Below are 15,145 nucleotides of genomic sequence, written 5' to 3'. Positions count from 1 at the left end.
GTTTGCAGGCAGGAGGGTGGCGGAGCATGGTTGCTATATAATCAACTGGATTCCCTTTAGCAAGCAGTGTTTCCTTGGAGACTAAAAGGCATTAGGTGATAAAGGGCGGTACCCGAGCGAGCCAACCACAATAGCAACAGCGTATCCTCCTTCTGGATTGATTTCCTCATGCAGTCTAAACGAACTGTTTGAAGGAACCGGCCTCGAACTGCGTGGGCAGGGTATGGCAGGACGGGGTACGCCTTGCTACGACGCTCCCTACAGCGCTCCAACACTGTCCTTTTGAGCGTTCCGAAACCCACCTGAAGGGTGTTTCGGTAGGGGGCTATGGGCCCCACGGACGGACACGTATCGCAAACGCTCCTACGTTACTGAAGTTGTTTCGGAACGCTCTGGGGGTCGGAAAGACGAGAGGAGGATGAAACCGCATGGCATTTATAAGGAGGGGCGAGAGGCGCCATCTCTTTTGAAAACTTTGAACTTGACACCGGCTCACGCCAAAATGGAAAAAGCAGTTGTAAACCCTGATAGTAAGTGTCTCCCTATACATCGTATAATTCCAGCTCCAACTTCAGGTAAGTACCATTCGTTAGAACTGGTAATTGTTTTTGTGTGCTGTGTGCTGCGTTGATAGTGTACAAAGAATGCCACGATCATCCACGAGTTGGACAAAAAAAAAGGACTTTCAAAGGAAACAGGTTTGTCCAGAAGAAGCACAGCGAGAAGCAGGAACGGCGACCCTTCAATGTGGACGGCGCAGCCATGTCGGGCTATCCTCTAATTGATTTCGAGCTTTTACGTGCATGTCTACAGGACACCGCTGTCTGCAGCAGGTGCAAGAGAAGTAATTTACAATGGGAAGATGACATTCAAAAGCGAAGTGGGCTGGCTTGTACTATAAATGTGTCCTGCAGTGACTGTGACTTCTCTAAGCTTTACCAAATCTCGAAAGCTACTGCACGCAACGTTTTTGAGGTGAACGAGAGGTTCTTCTACGCGCTTCGAACCTGTGGAAAGTGACTGACTACTGGCCGTGTTATATGCGCAATACTGAATATGCCCCAGGGATATTTTGTAACATTACCCTAAGCAGACTGGACAAAGAGAGAGTAGGCCAGGCCGAGTTCCGGAGCTCTGCAGAGAGCAAAGAACAACGCAGAAAGAAGAGAAACCTCAAAAGAGGCTTTGGGGAGGCCAGTAAAAAGGCCAGAAGTGAGCAGTACTCTGCTGGTGCATTTTAACTGTACTTCGTGGATAACTGCACATAAAAATTCATTTTTCTCAAATTGGAAATTCTGTCATTTCCTCAACTTCAGTGTACCTTTTCTCTAGAACTACTTATCTTAGGATAATGAAACCTTGCAGGATTGTAATATAGTCCTTCCCGAATAAGCTGAACTAAAAATATATCACAGAATTGCTTGCTATCTTATAAATGAACGGAAGCGCCAGTACAGGCCACTTCTGCAATTAGTCACAAGTAAACAAAATATATTTTTCTGTCTAAACTCCAGATAAATTTTTACTTCTGTTTAGTTCAGAATTAAAGTGATGTAGTTGAGAAGAAATCCTACAAATATCATCATGAAGTTCTTTGCAGTTGTTGAGAAAAGGTACATTACATTTTGAAACCTTACACCTTAAACTTTGGGCGCTCCTAACTTCTGTCCTGGGCGAGCTGCCCAAGCCAAAATGCATGATAACCACAATGACATCCTTCCTGAGCACGCAAAATTTCATGTTCTTGTGTGCATGTGTTTCTGAAATATGACATTAAAACCAACACCTATCTTGGACCCTACCATGCCCCCTTAATGATAAACATTTTGTACAAATCCACGGACCTGCCCATGGGCTCTCGGGTGTCTCCCAATTTCGCCAACCTTTTCATGGGTCGTTTCGAGAAAATTTCTCTAGAATTTTTTGCCATGAAGGCTCTACTGTTCCTTAGATTCATAAACGACATCTTTATCCTCTGGTCTGATGACCAAGCCTCTCTCCAAGCATTTTTCGAACATTTCAATTCGATCCACGACAAAATCTAATTTTCTTGCATCTACTCCCAGACTTCTACCAACTTCCTTGATGTCAAGGTGCCCCTTAGAGACGGCATGCTTGATACTGACCTTTACAAGAAACCTACAGACAAGCGACAATATCTCTATTTCGAAAGCTATCACCCCAACACACAAAAGAAGAGCATACTGTTGTGTATTGTTGCGTGGTGTATGATTCAGCCAGGTGCGACGGCGCCGCTTTGGCGCGAGAAGATCATGTATCGCGGGGAAGCGCGTGTTCTCTGGTTTCGGGGATCACGCAATGCGTTCACTCTGATGCGCCAGTCGGGCGTATCCCTTCTTACAGAACAGATGTAGTCCAGAAAGCAATAAAGTTCGAGTTCATCATGATCAACGGAGTCTCAATCTTCCCAAACTCAACATTGGCGACGAGGATGGGATTTACTGGGCTTTCTCCTGGGAAGATCGACTTTCGTACGTGATCGTGCCCGATTCACAAAATCACAGACTTCAGATGGCAGCTATCGGAACAATCAGTGAGTTCGATGTTTCGAATCCTTCTTCATGGGATGTCTACGCGGATCAACTGCGCTTCTATTGCGAAGCTAATGCTATCACGGATGCTGCAAAAAAAGCGTGCTACGCTGCTGGCCGTTTGTGGTATCAAGACACTTGGAATCGTTCCATCCCTTGTTTCACCAGCGTCTCTATCCGAAAAGTCCTACGATGAACTGATCACACTGCTGCAAAGTCATTTCACTCTGAAGCCATCGGTAATATACAGCCGCTTCCAGTTCCACAAACGCGTGCAACGTTCCGACGAAAGGATCACTACATACGTGACTGAGTTACACCGGCTAGCAGAGGACTGCAACTTCGGATCCACACTGAGTGAAAGGCTACATGATCAGCTTGTGTGCGGCATTCGTGATGACGGGTTACAACGGCGTCTGCTCGCCGAAACAGATTTAACCTTCGAGAGCGCTAAAGCAAAAGCCCTCGCTGCCGAAGCAGCGGCCGACCAAGCGAAGGAAATACAAACTCAGGGGTTAGCTTCCGCGGCCCATCACATCAACAATGATCCCCGGGATCGTAACCGCAAAGGATCCACAGCGGAGTCCCGACATGCCAGGAGACCCCCGAAGACTTCTAGCCACGGATGTGTAGCGTCACATGACTGCGACCGGTGCCCGTTCCGAAAAGCAATTTGCCGTCACTGTCACAAAAAAGGGCACATTGAACGCGTGTGTCGTGCAAAGAACTCTCGTGACCAGAAAGTACAAGAACCTGCCCGACAGCAACACCGACAGGGTCAAAAATCTTCGCCAACAACGCATGCAGTTGAACAGCCACAAGAACACGTCTCACATACCGCAAGTATCTATCAGATGAACAATGTGAACGAAATAGGAACATCCATTCTCCAGAAGCAGTACACCAAAGTGAGGATAGATGGGTCTGAATGCCAGATGGAAGTCGACTCAGGATCCGATTATTCTATTATTTCTCAAGCTACATACAAGTGCCTATGGCCAGAGAAGGGCCCAACTATTCATCCACTCTCAATTTCACTACGCGACTCCAAAAGCAGCCAATTCCGCTGCGTGGCACATGCTTCGTTGATGTTCAGTATGGGTCCTTCAGAGGTCCGCTGCGGCTTCTTATCGCTGATGGAGAACGAGTGAGTCTGCTGGGGTACGAATGGTTCGCACCATTGGGTATCAAGTTGATGGGTGTTCACCACATGGATGCCAACCCCCTAGAGCAAGTACTCAACGACTTCAAAGAAGTATTTCAGGAAGGCCTTGGAAATTACACAGGACCTGTTGTTTCACTTCCACTAGATCCTTCTGTTCCACCCATCCGACTGAAGGCAAGGAATGTTCCCCTGGCATTACGTCCGAAAATTGATGCTGCACTCGATCGTCTTATCGCTGATAATGTTATTGAAGCAATTTCAAATCCAAAATGGGCTACTCCTGTTGTTCCTGTCATCAAACCGCCAGGAGAAGTAAGACTGTGTGGCGACTACAAGGTTACTAATGTGAGTGTATAACGTCGCACCGGCCACCGCATTCCTTCTCAGGCGTCTATGCGCGCAGCCATTGGACTCTGCACCCTCTCTCCCAGCTTGCCGCGGAGAGCGCGCACGAGATCTCCTCTGGGCGCGGCAGTGGTTGGATGTACTCTCTGCGTGTCTTCAGTAAATTCATTCCCAGTTTGACTCAGTCTCCGTAGCCTCATCTTTTATACTTCCTATCCCTGTGCTTCCAGCATCGGGCCCCTGGGCTTTCCCAGTGGTGGTTGTGTCACAACAAGACAAGAAGCGCCTGTGCGTTAACTACGCTCCGTTGAATGAACGCACTGTGTCTGTGATTCATCCGCTAGCCCTGATTGACGACATCATTCAGGACGTCGCAGGTTCAGAATACTTCGCAACACTTGACCTGAAATCTGCATATTGGCAAGTTAGCCTTCGCCCGCAAGACTATGAGAAAACTGCATTTATTACGCACCACGGCACTTTTATGTGGACCAGAATGCCCTTCGGCTTGAAAAATGTGCCGTCCACATTTCAACGCATCATGCAAACAGTGTTCAGCAACCTTCAACTTCGATCGGACAATTCTGGTGTCAGAGTATACCAGGATTTATCATCTCCAAAGATGGCTATCAACCAGACCCAGACAAAGCTGCCGCCATGTGTCGTATCCCCACTCAGAGTACCCACAAGCAGGTTCTCTCATGGATACAGACTTCTAGTTTCTACCGTCGCTTCATTAAAGGCTTATCCAAGGTTGTAGCACCCCTCCAAGCTCTTCTCAAGTCCGTTACATTTCAATGGACTCTGGAGTGCGCACAAGCGTTCCAGACCATTCGCGCTGCACTCACTCAGCCTCCCCTTCTTGCCCACTTCGACCCAACAGCGTCCACCACTGTCACAACAGACGCCTCTGGTGTTGCAGTTGGTGCTGTGCTCTCGCAGGTCCAAAATAACATGGACGTTGTCATTGTCTTTGCAAGCTGTTCCCTCACACCAGATGAGCGCAAACTCCACTCCAACGTGTGGGAATGCATCGCTGTCCATTGGGCAATCACGGTGGAACTGTGTCATTATTTGCTTGGAATCAAGTTCTTTCTCATGACTGACAACTGGACTGTCGCATGCCTCACCAAGCAAATCAAGCCGTCGCGTCGTTTCACCACTATGATCATGGACCTTCTGGAGTTCGATTTCTCTGTGCAACATCGCCCCGGACGTCAGAATGTTGTAGCGCAGTGTTTCCCAAAGTGTGGTCCGCGGACCCCTGGGGGTCCGCGAGAGTGTCCGTGGGGGCCCGCGACCGTCTCTCCCGTTTCAGTGAGGATTTTCGTCCCCACAAACACGCGCTCGTACATGCTGCCCGATTTCCAAACACCCAGAATTTCCAAAATTGCTACAAGCATGCTTCAACGGCTAGTTTCTAATTTCTGATAGAAAAGTCCTGCAATGCACGTTTGTCCGCGTCATAGACATACAAGCAAGAAGAACAAACCAGTCTGGAATCCTTTCTGAAGCTATATCAAAAGCACGCAGCAGCTGACGAGGTTGCTGGTTATGCACTAGCTAGCATGGGAAATACAGTGCGTCATATCGTTTTGCTTCGAGTTCGAACTGACTGAAGAGTGTTCCTGTGTTTAGTGCATTTTATATTTGGCAGCCTGCGGTCCTCTTGCAGCGATGGTGGCACTACAGATGATACCTCGCACTGAACGCGGCGTTGGAAGTCAACTTCGCTTCTGTCTAGACAGTCACTTGACCACCTTTATGCTTGCACAAATGTAGTTTCGTTCCTTGTTATACCCTGTCGCGCATATTAAACGCGGTCTGCAATGCACTGTACACAGCGCGTATTCCGGTATATATTTGTGGGGGGGGGGGGGGGGGGGGTCCGTGAATTTGTTCTCATTGCTTCCAGGGGTCCGTCACCGCCAGAAGTTAGGGAAACGCTGTTGTAGCGGACCATCTGTCCCACCTTTCATGCGCTACAGCACATCCTTCATCCTCCCTCCCGCCCGGCTTGGCAGCGCCAGGACCCTGAGTGTAACAGGACTCTTCAAGGCATTTCCGATGCGCCAACAGAGGACTTTAGTGTCATCGACAATATCTTGTATCACCGGTCTCCAACGGGCGCATACGTCATAGTTGCCCCAGCCGTACTGCAACCCGCCATACTGCAGGCTATGCATGACCATGCAGGACACTTCAATGCCCAAAGAACCATGCAAAAAATAAAGTCCCGCTACTGGTGGCCAACACTGGACTCTTCGGTTCAGAGTTACGTGTCCTCATGCCAAACTTGCCAGCAGTACAACCGTTCAGTGTCGCGCAACGTGGGTCTAATGGGCCGCATGCCCACATCAGATGTCCCATTTTCAAGTATTGCACTCGACCATGTGACTATGCGCTCAACCAGCTCAGCAGCATACATCCTCAACGTTACTGATGTTGCCACTCGCTTCATTGCCCCCGCTGCAGTGCCATCCATAGCCACTGCACCGGTTCTAAAACATTTGCATTGGATGTTCTATACTTATGGGACCCCTGACCATTGTCTGTCGGATCATGGCTCAGACTTCGAGTCTGCAGAGTTCCTGCGTTTTATGCGCTTGCACAACGTTGAAATGCATTATTCCACAGCCTACCACCCAGAAGGCAACGGCCTTGTTGAGCGAAGTAACGGGACTCTCGTCACCGTTTTGCACAAACTCTGCATTGTGGAGCCTCTATCGTGGCCAGCAAGGCTCCATGAAGCCGCCTTTGCCATCAATACATCTGTAAGCTCAAGTACGGGCTTTTTCCCGTTTCAACTGGTTTTCGGCTACGTGCCAAAGATCCCTTTACAACAGCATTGTTCACTGCAACAGCCTCCTCTCGTTGAATGACTTCTGGACATGCATACACAGCGATCTGCAGCAGCTGCTAACTCTGAAGCCGCCCAGGCTTCCAGAAAGGCATTGTACGACCGCAGCCACCGTTCTCATTCATTTTCTACTGGTGATCTTGTATGGGTGAAGAGTCAAGGACCCGAAAAGCACGGAAAACTGTCACCTCATTTCAAAGGTGTCTACCGTCTTGTTGAAGAGCTCACTCCCGTGACGTTCAAGGCCCTTCGTGTCTCAGATTTGGGCACCCACTTACTTAATCAAGCGCGGACAGTACACGTGTCCCAAATCAAGGCGTACCTGCCCCCAGTATCACCAGTTCAGGTGCCACAGTCCACCTCTGAAGCTCCCCTCACGATCGAACCGGATCCACAGGATCTCGATCAGGCTTCCAGTTCGACGGCTGTATCCCCTAATGATCAAACCCCTATCAGTGATCCCTGGGAAAGGCACCAGCCTAGCACCGATCCGCTGAATGAGTCACACGACGAACTACAAAGCACTCTTCCGACCGCCTCGGACAGTGTTCCCTCTTCTGAGCGTCACTCAACGCGTCAACGACAACTTCCTTGGCTTCCACTTGGCTGACTTTGAACTTTTCTAACCTGTTTGCCATGTTTTTTTTCTTTTTGCTATTAGTATGAGTCTTTGTTTATGATTTTGTATCCATTTGCCTTTGCCTTTTTGTATTTCACTTGCATTTACGACCAAGAGGACTTGGTCTTTACAGCTGGGTGGATTGTCAGTGTATAACGTTGCACCGGCCACCGCATTCCTTCTCAGGCGCCTTTGCGCGCAGCCATTGGATCCTGCACCCTTTCTCTCAGCTTGCCTCGGAGAGAGCGCGCGAGATCGCCTCTGGGCGCAGCAGTGGTTGGATGTACTCTCTGCGTGTCTTCAGTAAATTCACTCCCAGTTTGACCCAGTCTCCGTAGCCTCATCTTTTATATTTCCTATCCCTCCATTCCCTAACTCTCACACCAGTAACAACAACAACTTTATTTTGGCTTTGGAGAGTGGGGAGGTTCATCGTCACAGGCGATACTCTACCCCATTGCTGGTGGGAATGTGGGGAATAAAATAAGGAGCCCCTCCACAATAACGATCGAAGTCCGATGGTGTCCAGAAATGTCAGAAGAGCTTTGAGCACAGAGCGTTTCTGGGCAGGATTAGGCCAGGGACCAAGCAATTTCGATAGGGAGAAGGGGCAAGAGTCCAGCTGACGAAGAGACTCTGAGAGTGTGGTTTGGGAAGGTTGGTAGTGGGAGCAATGAAGAAGAATATGCTCCAGATCCTCAAGAACACCACAGTGGCAGCAGGTGGGAGAGTCAACTTGTCTCAAGCGGTAACGCCACTGAGCTGTAAATGCCACATCGAGGCGCATTCGGTGGAATAATGCAGCATCTTGACGAGAGGCGTTTCATGGCATGCGGAAAGTGAGCGTTGGATCAACTCTGCTCAACATAGATGGGGGGAGAATGTCGGTGGTCCATTGGCGGGAAGCCAGGGGTGTCAATGGCGTCGGATAATTGAACGGCGGTCTCCTCTTAGCAGAACAATACTGGTCCGTTTCCTATACGAGAGTGCTGCTTCTGTGGCGCTGTCGGCCTACTCATTCCCCATGACACCACAATGGGCTGGAACCCACTGGAGAACTAGCCTGTGGCCTGCTGCGTAGACAGTGTGGTAAGCCATTAACACATCTGTGACTAGGGGTGCGGATGGGCCTCGTATGCCGGAATTTTCAATTGCTTGAAGTGCAGATTTGGAGTCTGTGAAGACTGCCCATTCCCGCGGTGTAAAATCAGCGATGTGTTGTAGAAAGAAAAGGATGTCATAGAGTTCCGCAGCTGTGGAGGAGGTTGGATGTGAAAGGCGTCTTCCATGCACTACGCCTCTGGATGGTATGACGAATGCTGAGGCGGACTTGTTGTTTCGGGATGCGCCATCGGTATATGCTGCCGTAAATGTAGAAAACTTCTCGTCTACCAGAGCATGAAAATGGGCTCGGAGGACTTGAAGGGGGACCTGATCTCTTCTTTCCAGAAAGTTCTTTCCAGGAAGTTCTTTCCAGAAGGTTTGGAAGGCGTACAAAAGCGGGCGGTACTGGTAGAGACCAGGGGGCTTCCGGCGGTATAGTGTCCTTAGTTATGAAGCCAGTGAGAGTCTGGCGTGTCCTCTGCGCTACTCGATAGAAGTCGCTTTCAGGGCAGTATCGAATTTTCCTGAGGAGCGGGTGGCGGGGAATGTGAGCACGCAAACGGAGGAAGTGCTGAGCCGTTTCACGTTCACGGAGAACCTCAATTGGGAGCTCAAAAGCTTGAGCCAGTACTTGCCGTGTTTCAGACATTCTTGGAACTCCGAAGCATCGTCGATGGCTTCGAGCAAACAGGGACCGAAGTGTATTTAATGAAGTGGTTGATATCCTGTGCAGAATAGGAAGGCTGTAAAGCACAGTCGCCCTCACCAATGCCGCGTGAACCGCGACCAGGGAACGCTGATCACAGCCCCATTCTGTGCCAGAAAGATGTTGAATTGCGGGGGGCCATCGCTGCACTTTTGTTTCAAGGTGTTTAATGTGCCGAGCCCAGCGCAAGTCCGAGTCCGAGATGGAAGTATGTTGGTACAAAAGGTGCGCCAGGTAATCACGAGTTAGCAATTAAGCGAGCCGTGGGATCATTATACGCATGGGCGGATTCCATCATTCATGAAAATCAGACCCATCCGTTCAGGTATACACCTGACCTAGCATGGACACGAACACACCTCGGGACCATTGAGTCACCGAAGATTCGTCATGTTTGGGGCAGAGCGTCTCACAATATCATTCTTGAGGGAATGAGTGCAGCGCCGCTGATCCAACACTACCAAAGAGTTGGAAAGCCAATTGTCGTAGTTACGAATACATACAAACAGCTGGCAAGTCTAATTCACTCATATCTATGGGATGGAGAAGACAGGAAGATCGGAGTCGGTCTCGATATGTCAAGTTTTGACACCTGCCCCATGCAATGGTTGGTCAACGAGGTATTCGATATGATATCGAGCTACCTTTACTTTCCAGACAAGGAGAGTCGATTAGCCTTTGAGTACACGAGAAAGTTCTTCATTGATACTCCGGTGATCATGCCGGATGGCCGGATGTGGTTGAAGCGTCTTGGTTTTCCATCAGGAAGCTACTATACCCAGCTGGTTGACTCAGTGATTAACCATGTCATAATCATGTACCTACAATAGGCCTTATTCATAAGTGCTGCCATCTCGTGGCGGCGGCTGGCGGCGGCGCCATGTTTGAGTATTCGGGCGGTCTTGCTATGTGCGATTTCCTGCAACGGGACCAGCTGGAAAGTCGGGAAACTTGCGATTCAAGCTTTTTAGCATGGCAGGCGAGCAGGAAGAATGCACAGCCGAGCTCACGAAGCTAACGTTATACGAACTTTTCTTTCGGACAACTTCGTTATTGTCTTCTACAACGAGCAAACAGCATCGGATAAGCACGCTCGGCGTAGCTGCAACTTCGTGACTGAATCTCACGTCGAACTGCGGAATTTTGGGCACTCTGACGCTTTTGTACATATGAATACTCAACTACTTGCCCGAACTTTACAGCAGAGTGTTCTGATGCGGTGTGTTACGCAGATACGTAGCGGGTCCCTATGTGCGCGTTTGTGCAGCATGGAGTGGCGATGGATGATCTTACTACAGGACTCTCTGCTTAGCTGCTGGTCCTGTTCAGTAACGGAATAAAAAAACATTTGAGCACCTGTGACTAGCCATATTTTGTGTACCTTCAGTAAAATATCAGATGTACTTTCATACTCGCACATGTAGTTGTTTGGTACCAGTAACCCAACAAAAGGTGAACGGATACATACTTTTTTAGATGGAAGTCGTGTGGAGCTGACTGTTCACACAAAGAAAGAGGAAGAGCCCCTTTCTTGGATACACAGAAAATCAGACTTTCTGTGATGATTTGACGATTTCCTCGCATCATATGCCATTTTCTTTGTGATGCAAAGGCAACGGCACATCAGAAGGAGCACATTGCTTTTGCTCTGAAATCTGATGCGTCGTACTTGGTTATCTGCTTGGTACATAGCTCCTTTTTAAAAGCAGTTATAGCAACAATGTCCCAAACGGACATGCTCCACTAAGAGAGACAGTGCACAAAGCTCATTTTCCCAATCATCTTCTAAATGCTGGTCTGGCAGCACGCTTCCACTGGAAATTCAACACTCCTGCACATAAATGAGGTCCTCTGTAGCTCGCGTTTAGTATAGACCTACTTCTGAAAGAAGCTGCCGTCCCGTGACACGCCAAACAACCTCAATCTAAGCATAGATGGGTAGAAATCCAGCGAACCGGTAGAATGTAGGAAGGGAGTTGCCTCATGTAGGAGGCAGTTGCATCATTGGCATGGTATTTAAAGGGTTAGGTGTGACGTCACGTCACACCTAACCCTTTAAATACCATGCCAATGATGAGGACGGTGCCCAGAAGAAGAACAGTCTCTGTTCGAAATATCGGCGGCTTCTGTCCTGAGGCAACTCCCTTCCTCAATCTAAGCATGTTCTGACCGTGAACGTGTCACGTGCCTTTTAAATTATTTTAGAGGCAATAATAGTGAACTGAGGATTTACCTTATCGGTATTCGAGCCAATATTGGCCTTTTGGGTGCACAGTGGCACGAGCAGTAATGAGCAGTTGCCGGTCAACCTCCCGGGATGCTGCGTTGCTGGCGATAGGCGATGTGGCGAAAACCGAAACCACCGGCAGCTATACTCAAACATGGCGCGTAAACATAGTCTCCGTCTCCGCACATAGATGGCGCGCACTTATGCATAGGGCGTATTGAACATGTACAACTAAGTGTTCGATACGTGGGTCCTAGGAGACGACAGCCTCTATGGCATACCCGAAGAGATGGGCATGCCTGACCTGGAAGAGGCCCAACGCATCGTAAAGAGATTAGGCTTTGACCTATCTCCGAAGAAGTGCGTGGTCGCACTACATCCAAAGGATCTTGAATTCTTAGGACATGTAGAACGCGGCACGTCTGTTGATCGTGAATGGTCGAAGATGATTAAATTGACTCTACAGTGGACTCTCGTTAAGCCGAACCCGCTTAAGCCGAATTTCCGTATATGCGGAACAAAACGGAAGTATTTGGTTGATTCCCCATAGACACCCATGTAAAAAAAATTCGCTTAAGACGAACCGCTTCAGTCTGCCGCTTCGGTTAGCGCGAACCCTAGGCCGCGTCAGCTCCGAAAAGCTTCTGCATTCCGCCCGGCGTCAGCGCTGTTCTAAGCGCACTCACCCCTTTGACCCCTGGATGAGGAGCGGGAGAGAGTAAGGAAAGCATAATTGGTGGATTCTCCATGCAGCTCGAGGGGCGCCGGCCAATCACAGCACGACATCCCGAATGCTCCGACCACGACTTTCTCTGCTTTCTCTTCTCGCCGTCCATGTTGACAAGCGAACCTGTTGCACGTGCGTCTCTCTTTGTGTGGGGCATCGACGTTTTCTTCGCCACGCTAGCGCAGCAATGTCGAAACGGGCGTGCCAGTCGATTCCTCTTGAAACGAAGGTGGCAATACTGTCGGAGGTGAATTCTGGTAAGCTCTCGAAGACAGAGATTGCGAAAAAGTTTGGCATTCCCAAGAGCACGCTTTCGGGAATTGTGAAAGACAAAACTCGGATATTGGAGTCTTTCAACAACGGAGGCTTCGGACCGAAGCGAAAAAGGATGCGGACAGCTGCACACAGGGACCTAGAAGACGTCCTCGTCACGTGGATCCAGCGTGCACGCAGTGCAAATTTGCCTGTCAACGGACCTGTACTACGTGCCAAAGCTGAGGAAATCGCCACGCGTTTGGACATCGAGTTCTCGTGCAGCGATGGATGGATGGACCGCTTCCGAAAGCGTCACGGTCTGGTTTTCCGTTCCGTTGTTGGGGAAGCTGCAGCCGTCGACGAAACTGTTTGCCAGGACTGGCGGTCTTCTAGGTTGCGACAGTTGCTTGAAGAGTACGACCCCGCAGACGTGTACAACGCGGACGAAACCGCGTTGTACTATCAACTGCTTCCTGACAAGACGCTGACTTTTGTCGGAGATACGTGCACAGGAGGTAAGCACAGCAAGGTGCGCATTACAGTGCTTGTTGGTGCGAACATGAGTGGGACTGACAAACTGAAGTTGTTGGTGATAGGCAAGGCCAAGTCGCCACGCTGCTTTAAACACGTGAAGACACTGCCTGTGGACTATACGGCGAATTCCAAGTCATGGATGACTCAGGCACTGTTTGAGCAGTGGTTGCGGGGCATGGATCGTCGCTTTGTGCGAGAGAAGAGGAAAGTACTTTTTCTTGTCGACAATTGCCCGGGCCATGGTGATGTCGCTGGACTCTCGGCCATCCGGCTCGAGTTTTTGCCGCCAAACACGACAGCAAAGCTTCAGCCAATGGATCAGGGCGTAATTAGCAGCCTGAAGCGACATTATCGGCGATCGCTCCTCCAACGCATGCTGTTGTGCATGGAGACTGAGAAAGACTATCAAGTCAACCTGCTAAGTGCGCTCCATCTTCTGGCACGTGCCTGGGATATGGTGACAGAAACCACCATTGCGAACTCATTCCGTCATGCAGGGTTTCTTGAGCACGGCATGCCTGCGCAGAATCTTGTTGAAGACTCTGAAGGAATGCAAGAGGACAGCGGCCTGCTTTCTAACCTCCGCAATGCAGGTGTCTCTGTGGACATCGAATCCTACATCACTCTGGACGAAGATGTTGCTACCTGCAGGCAGGACACTATGGATGCCATCATTGAAGAGGTGCTACACACTGATGAACCCTCAAACACTGAAGTTGATGAGGATGAAGACTGTGATGTTGAAGTTGCACCAGTGACTTGCGATGCAGCTGAGAGTGCTCTCAGTGTGCTGCTCCAGTTTTTCCAGGAGCGTGAGGGGTCTGAGCAATATTTGAGCCAGATTGGACAGATGTCATCTTTTGTCACTGGACAACATCTTGCTGGACAGAGGCAGCGAAAACTTACGGAATGGTTTAGCTAGCCAACAACTGATGGACAAAAACATCTCAGTCTTTTTAAGGTTGTGCCATTGAAATAAATCGCTGGTTTTCTCTTGTCTGTTAATGTAAGTCTTTTGATATTAACTATTAGCAATTTAAGCATTATAGGCATGATATATTGGACACTTCTCTTAAGCCGAACTTCTGATAAGCCGAACAGATTTCTCAGGTCCCCTCAAGTTCGTGTTAAGGGGAGTTCACTGTATTTCCTGAAAGGGGAGTCACCGATCCGGGTCAATCACTTTCGCGGCTGTATGGTTTGTTGATAGATTCAGCACTCAACAACCAACCTCTTATTACACTCGCTCCGACTATGGAGGCGATCTATAACTATCCTGTAATGCCTCACATTAGTCATGAAAACTGAAACTGGCTACAAGCTGTAGTTGGTATCAGTTCGCTGCCGCCACACATTGATTTACTTAAAGTGTGGACCTTGACATGAAACTTGTAACTTTGTGTTATGATCGAGTGCGCATAATCCATTGCGTATATTTGTTAATTTTGAGACTACGGATCGAAGATCCACCTCCACCGTGTCGCTTCCTTGGCGTGGTGACCAGTAACAATTAATGCTGTGCTTGCGTTGTGGAATGACCTCCATAGAATTCCAACTTAGAGTACTTGCTCACCAGGTGACTCAGACAAGATACCCTAGAAAACATGTTTGAACAGCTTTGGCAAATGCATGAAAGCAATGGAACACCTAATGTGTTTCAGTTTGAGCCTGGACTGAAGCATACACTGACAAGCGAAGTTGTCAATGAGTCAGGTAGGGGTAACTGCGCTGAACCTAATCCTCAAGGAACTGAAACGCATGCCTTTTTCTACTGGTGCATCTATCCCACCAGAGGAACCACAGCGTGATCTGCCTCAGGATGAGACATCATATACGTCACCTGACATTGATTCTGCTAATTTATATATGCACTTTGCATGTGCAGGACACTTAGTTGAATTGTTTCTTGAAATCTCCAACTGTAGCAATGCAATGAACACCTTAAAGGAACAAAGGACGTCCATCAGGACCCTTCTAGCATGTTTCTTTATTTGTGTGCTAAAGAGCAAACCTGTGTCCCTTGAAGTACCTTGTCTGAATATTATCAGAAA

General features: G+C 48.9%; 1 protein-coding gene across 3 annotated transcripts in view; it reads right to left on the bottom strand.

The window, feature by feature from the left end:
- The window catches only part of LOC135385228 (uncharacterized), a 103,273-nt gene that overhangs the window by 35,725 nt on the left and 52,403 nt on the right, over positions 1–15,145 (bottom strand). The window lies entirely within an intron of this gene.

The sequence above is a fragment of the Ornithodoros turicata genome, chromosome 2 (assembly GCF_037126465.1).
Source record: "Ornithodoros turicata isolate Travis chromosome 2, ASM3712646v1, whole genome shotgun sequence".
Classification (NCBI taxonomy): domain Eukaryota; kingdom Metazoa; phylum Arthropoda; class Arachnida; order Ixodida; family Argasidae; genus Ornithodoros; species Ornithodoros turicata.
This window is presented reverse-complemented; position numbering and strand designations above follow the sequence as displayed.